Consider the following 7,073-nt stretch of genomic DNA (forward strand, 5'->3'; position numbering starts at 1 on the left):
GACCAAAAAAAAAAAAAAAATGAAAAACACTGCTTAATTGTGACGACCTCAGATCAGGTTCTGTTGACCTTTTCCTGCTCTTGGGTTAAAATAGCAGCCTGAGAATTGATGCCTGGTTCTACAGCTGATTTTTGAGATTTTAGGAAAATAGGTTCAATACACTACTCCTTGGGGGATCATAATTGTAATAGACTGAGGAACACAGTGGACTCATTTCTGTCTCCCTTTTTCACCTCCAGTTTGTTTTTGTTTTTTTTTTTGTAACAAGGAATTGAACCCAGGGGTGTGCAACCACTGAGCCACATACCCAGCCCTCTTCTTATTTTTTATTTTGAGACAGGGTCTTACTAAGTTGCTTAGGGCCTCACTAAGTTGCTGAGGCTAGTTTTGACCTTGTGATCCTCCTGCCTCAGCCTCCCAAGCTTCTGGGATTATAGGCCACTGTATCCAGCTCACCTCAAGCTTTTAAGTCACCATGTCCAACCAAAAGGGTTTTTTTTTTTATCCTTAATCAAGGCCTTGACTTTCAGGTTCCTAAAAACTCAAGTTCAGCCTTGATATAAAGATATGGATACATAACTGTCACATGTTTTTTGCCTGTTTTCTGAAATGCAGCCTGGTTCTCTGTGCTAGCCTGGCAGTTCTCTATAATTTTCTCTTCTTGCTCTCCATTCTGATATTCTCTCACTTCTTGTTCATTCTTCAAATCAACAACCACTTGTCTTATGTTGTTTTTGTAACTTGTGGGCAAAGTAAAAATTCTCCTAGAAAAGCTCTGTGTGTGAGTGTAACAAGAGAAAGATGTTGAAGAGAAAAAGAGTAACTAACCTCAATGGAAAATAGATTGTATAGGGGAGTGGAAATTAGAAATTAGACTAGTTGTTTTCATGGTACCCTTTTTAAAAGTGCAAAAACAGCATAACATCAAAAGTTTAAAAGCCTTCAAATTTCCCCACCCCAATATGAATACTTTGATTTTAAATTATCCTCCTTTAGGAGTTGTTCACATGTGTATTTTTCACATAATTATAATCTTAGTGAGTATAATTTTGTATTTTCATATGAATTTGTTAGAGAAAAATATCTGGTCTCTTTTTCATAGTTCTTAAATTAGTAACTAGAATATTTTAGAGTCAGACCTAACACTGGGACTTTAGTTTTTATATGTTTTTCTGGCTGAAAAATATAGACATCAGCAATTTTTAAAGAGACCTAGGATAACACCAACCTCTGGGAAAAAAACAATGAACTAAAAGGGGCTTGCAGTTTGCAAAGTTGTGTGTTTTCTATTTAAAGGGAAATTTCTAATTAAACAGTATTAAGGCAGACCTCTTCTAGAGGGTTCTGAGTCCTTAATATCAGACTCCTCCAAGCTTTGCCACTGAATGTACTTCAGAAGGTATTTGGAGATCACAGAATGTTAGGCATATGAAGGACCTTTCAGGACAAGTCATTTCCCATCCTCATGATGCAACTCAGGAATTTGAAACCAAGAGAGAATGAAGGTTCTTCTGTTGCAGGGACAGAGCTGCTGTGAGAAAGAAGGTGTTTTTTTTTTTTATTTAATTGATTTTATTTTTTTAAATACATGACAGCGGAATGCATTACAATTCTTATTATACATATAGAGCACAATTTTTCATATCTCTGTTTGTATATAAAGTATGTTCACACCAATTCATGTCTTCATACATGTACTTTGGATAATGATGTCCATCACATTCCACCATCCTTGCTAATCTCCTGTCCCCTCCCTTTCCCTTCCACCCCTCTTCCCTATCTAGAATTCATCTATTCCTCCCATGTTCCCCCTCCCTACCCCACTATAAGTCAACCTCCTTATATCAGAGAAAACATTTGGCATTTATTTTTTTGGAATTGGCTAACTTCACTTAGCATTATCTTCTCTAACTCCAATCATTTACCTGCAAATGCCACGATTTTATTCTCTTTTATTGCTGAGGAATATTCCATTGTGTATATATGCCACATTTTTTTTTAATCCATGCATCCACTGAAGGACATCTAGGTTGGCTCCACAGTTTAGCTATTGTGAATTGTGTTGCTATAAACATTGATATGGCTGTGTCGCTGTAGTATGCTGTTTTTAAGTCCTTTGGGTATAGACTGAAGAGAGGGATAGCTGGGTCAAATGGTGGTTACATTCCCAATTTTCCAAGAACTCTCCATACTGCTTTCCATATTGGCTGCACCAATTTGCAGCCCCACCATCAATGTATGAGTGTGCCTTTTTCCCCACATCCTCACCAACACTTATTGTTGTTTGTCTTCATAATAGCTGCCATTCTGACTGGAGTGAGATGATATCTTAGAGTAGTTTTGATTTGCATTTCTCTAATTGCTAGAGATGATAAACATTTTTTCATATATTTATTGATTGATTATAGATCATCTTCTGAGAAGTGTTTTTTTGGTGCTTAGCTTTTTGAGTTCTTCATATACCCTAGAGATTCGTGCTCTATCTGATGTGTGGGAGCTAAAAATTTGCTCCCAAGATGTAGGCTCTCTATTCACCTCACATATTGTTTCTTTTGCTGAGAAGAAACTTTTTAGTTTTGAGTCCATCCCATTTATGGATTCTTAGTTTTAATTCTTGCGCTATAGGAGGAGTCTTATTAAGGAAGTTGGGGCCCAATCCCACAAGATGGAGATTAGAGCCTACTTTTTCTTCTAATAGATGCAGAGTCTCTGGTTTAATTCCTAGGTCCCTGATCCACTTTGAGTTGAGTTTTGTGCATGGTAAGAGATAGGGGTTTAATTTCATTTTGTTGCATATGGATTTCCAGTTTTTCCAGTACCATTTGTTGAAGAGGCTATCTTTTCTCCAATGCATGTTTTTGGCATGAGAAAGAAGGTCTTATGGCTCCTGGTTCAGTGTTCTTTTTAATTCTCTCATGTGGAACAAGAAGATGAATAGGAATAAGAAAAGAATTACGTACCAGAAAGAAAGCAAACAAGCAAAGATAGAAGAAAGGGAAGACAGAAGAGAAGGAAGGGAAAGTGAGCAAACTTGAGAGTAGAGAACATGGGATCCCCATGGTAAACTAGCCCTCTGAAATTAGAAAATCAAGATATATAGGGAGCCAGACACAGTGGTGCACATCTGCAGATGTGCACATCTCATTTGATAGAAAGACCCAGAAAGGATTTGTAACTAGGCTAAAGTCCCATAGTTACAAAGTTAAAGTCCCATAGTTACAAAGAATGTGTCTGTTCTAGAGAAACCTGGTCCCCATGTATTAGAACTAGCCACAAGATGCTGTGAGACTGAAGAAAGATTCAGGATTGCACAGAGCAGAATCCACTGGGGACTTATAAACACAAGTGTGTCTTGGTCGCCAGCAAGATTGATGGATCATTTGAGTGTGAGGGAGGGGGATTCTACTGTGGTCAGGACAAAAACAGCTTCATCCAAACCAGAATGTACCTGAGTTATCTCAAGCTAATATCAAAGACATCAGGCATATTCCTGACATTGATCACATTAGGGTCTGGTTATAAAGTTCTGGGAAGCTATGTAGGAAAGACAGATGAGGGTTACTCAGGGCAATCATGTGGTTTCAACTTACTATGGCCTCAAGGTGGCAAGAAGGCAAGTCAAATTGAATCCTCACTGTATTGGTTATCTAATGTGGTATAATAAAGCACCTAGAAGCTCAACGGGTGATGTTATTGATGTTATCTCTGGACAAAAAAAAAAAAAAAAAGTTGCCACCAAGCCCTTCTATTCTTTTTCCATACATGCTGCCCATAAAATCAAACAGCAGAGTCTATTCCCCCCTTCCTTGAATCTAGTTGGTCTTGGTGCTTGATTTGCCCAATTGAACAAACCGGAAATAATGTTTCAGCACTTCCAAGCTCAGTCTTTAAGAGAACTAGCAATTTCCAGTTCCCCTCTCTTAGAAGCCATGAGCCACAGATATCTGACCACTTTGCTGTAAGGAAATTCAAGCCACCGCATGGAAAGTAAGCGGTTGTGTGGAGGACTGAGATGCCTGACATGTGAATGAAGTCTTCTAGGACCTTCCAGCTCTGTCTGGCTGCCAGTTAAATGCAGTTAAGTGAGTGATCTTAGCCTTTGCTCAGCTGAGCTTAGTTGACCCACAGAGTCATGAGAAATAGTAAGTAGCTGGTTTTTTGTTTGTTTATTCATTTGTTTGTTTGCCTATAAGTTTTGGCATGCTCTGTAATGTAGCACTAGATAATTGAGGTAGTAGCTTACAACAGTACCCATCTATTATCTGTCATGAGTCTATGGTCTGGTACATGGTCTTATGGTCTGAATGAAGCCTGACTGATCTCATTTGGACTTGCTAGTGCCTCTGAAGTCAACTGAGGGCTGGCTAGTCAAAGATGGCCTCAGCCACGATGACTTAGCTCCAGCCTACAGGGTCTTTCTTTCTCCAGCAGGATAGCTCTCTTGGTGATGGCAGAATTTCAAAAGTAGATGCAGAAATGCACCAACATTTTCTAAGACTTCAATTACATCAAGTCTGCTATTGTCCCATTAGTCAGAGTTAATCATATGGTTGAACCCAGAGTAGAAAGGACAAAGTGTGAAGGGAAGACCCTGAACAAAAGGAAGTCTTTAACTAGGGATCATTAAAGCTATTAAATCTACTACAAGGAACCCATGCATGTTTCTCATAGTAAGGGTTGTATTAAATAGCAGTTTAAACATTTTGGACTACGATCTAAAATCAACTGGAAAAATTACATTTGAAGTCAGGTAAAATGAGTAGGTGAACATTTTCTGATTTTTAATAGACTTCCAGATTTTCTGGCCAAGTCACTATTGCTAGTTTTATTGGTGTCATTTCATTTCCAATAGAGGAATAACTTTCCTAAATTGCTATTTATAGAGTTAATGATAGAATCAGGAATAAATCTGGGTTTCACACTACATGATCCCTTATTTTGCTAATTCACAGTAATGATGCTATCTTAAGGCTTTGTAGAGTTTCTTAGAATCCTGTTTCATAGAGCTGGATCTCTAAATAGCCTGTGGGCAGTTTGCTTTGTAACTTCTGTTTGGAAACCTAAAGCTATATTCATCTGTGCTTTACAAAAGACAGTCAGTATTGTGCTCTAATGGGAAAGGAGGACAAAGGGTGTAGGTACAACTGTGCATTCATATGTAATATGTGTGACTACTTCTAATCTACTGTAATTTCATTAGATTTGGTTTTACCCATTTTCACCTCTCCTGTGTTACCAGAACTGACTTTGAATTTTTATTTACTACCATATTGCTGGGAAGCAAATTCATTTTCCACTCCTTGAATTTCAGAGTAGAAATGAGGACCAAGGAAGAGGAGACTGGGATTACCCCTCCCAGATCCCACACTAGTAGGCTATTTACAGTGGTGTGATACTGCCCCCTACACAGAGATTCAAAACAGTCAGTTGAACAATTCTTTGGATCTATTCCTTTGTCCTCCACCACCAGCTCTGTTGGCCTTTCTTGAAGTTTGTTAATCCAGCAATTCTGTCATTTTGGGGGCTCAGGAGTTTGGAATCAAATAAACCATGTTCTAGGATTCAGGTCTTTGGCATTAATTTTCTTATCTGTAAAGAGAGCAAGCTGGACTAGATGTATATTCCTGCTCTAAACTTTAAAGAATAGGATGTCAGGATAAAGACACAAGTCATAGGGTCCTAAGCAAATGATGCCCTAAATCTCCAGTAATGGCCAGACACACCTGGAAGAAGTAGACTGGAAGACAGCCAAAGAATCTCATATATTTGTTAGTTATGCCTCAAGAAAACTGAAAAGGAATAATTGATATTGTTATTAAGGAATTATTGCACTCATTCCAGGCTGATAGCAAACTATAACAAACTCACTGAGATGGGGCAGGGAGATATAAAGATTTCAAAACTAGAAAGTGATGCTCCTTTGCAGAAAACTAAGAGTATCCTTTCAAGCAAATTCACTTTGGTTCACCAAAGAATATTTGGCAATAAGGATCACAAAATACTAATCTTTCCTTGTCAGAATGTATCCTGCGTTTTCCATCAAATGTTGGTATTTTGGTTTATTTTGTTAAGGAAGGGAAAAGTGGAAGGAAGCGATGAGGCTGAGAAACACCATTTGCTTCGATTCAGTTGGAATGGATCTGCTACTTTTCGGTTCTCAGTAAGTGAATTTTTAGTTTAGCTTCCACGAATTATTATTATTTTTATTTTTAATAAAAAAAGCATTATTATTATTTTTTAATAAAAGGAGTCCTTTAGATCTCACCCTAACCTCTTTGCACCTAAACTGACATCAGGTGAGTTTACAAGTGCCCCCAGCCGGAGGAGCACTATCGGTTGGATTTGGCATTCTCACAGGTCGCCTTCCAACCTTCTCTCTCCTAGGACCCTCTCGCCAACCTCTCTCTCTCTACCTGATGGGTAGGTCTTTTTTTTTTTTTTTTTGTAGATGGACACAATATCTTCATCTATTTTTATGTGGTGCTGAGGATTGAACCCAGTGCTTTACACATGCAAGGCAGGTGCTCTATCTTACTTCCCGAGAACACCTACTATCCTTAGAAGGAGAGTAGCCATCACCTTGAAATCCTGGCCTGTCCCTTCCGGGTGTAGAGGGACACCTGGGCTTAAGTGCGGTCTTCGACCCAACAGAGCAGTACAGCAGACGGATGATCAGACGTAGCCAAGTTCAGTGGCCTGTGGAAAGGGGTCGCCGCATCACAGACACAGCCTTGGTGAGCCGCGCTTCAAGACTTTGAGAACCACCAAGAAGCCCTAGCCTAGACCTGCAGCTCTGGAAGAACAGACCACTTCTCGGGGACCGCCCACCTCTGCTCTGGGTCCTGGGCACCCGTCTGCGGGACCGGGCGCCTAGTCCCCATGCACCGACTCCAGCGCGCAGACCAACTGCGGCGGACAGTCCCGCCGTGGTGACTGCTGCAAACCGGTCTGGCTTCCCTGCAGGGCGTGCGGGGATGGAGCAAGGGGGTGGAGAGAAAAGGGGAAGAGCCTGGGCGGCCGGCGGGCGGGGCCTGCAGCCTCCGGGAGCCGCGGCAGCCGCCGCGCAGCCTGCT

This window comes from Marmota marmota, unplaced genomic scaffold, assembly GCF_001458135.2.
Source record: "Marmota marmota marmota unplaced genomic scaffold, marMar, whole genome shotgun sequence".
NCBI lineage: Eukaryota > Metazoa > Chordata > Mammalia > Rodentia > Sciuridae > Marmota > Marmota marmota.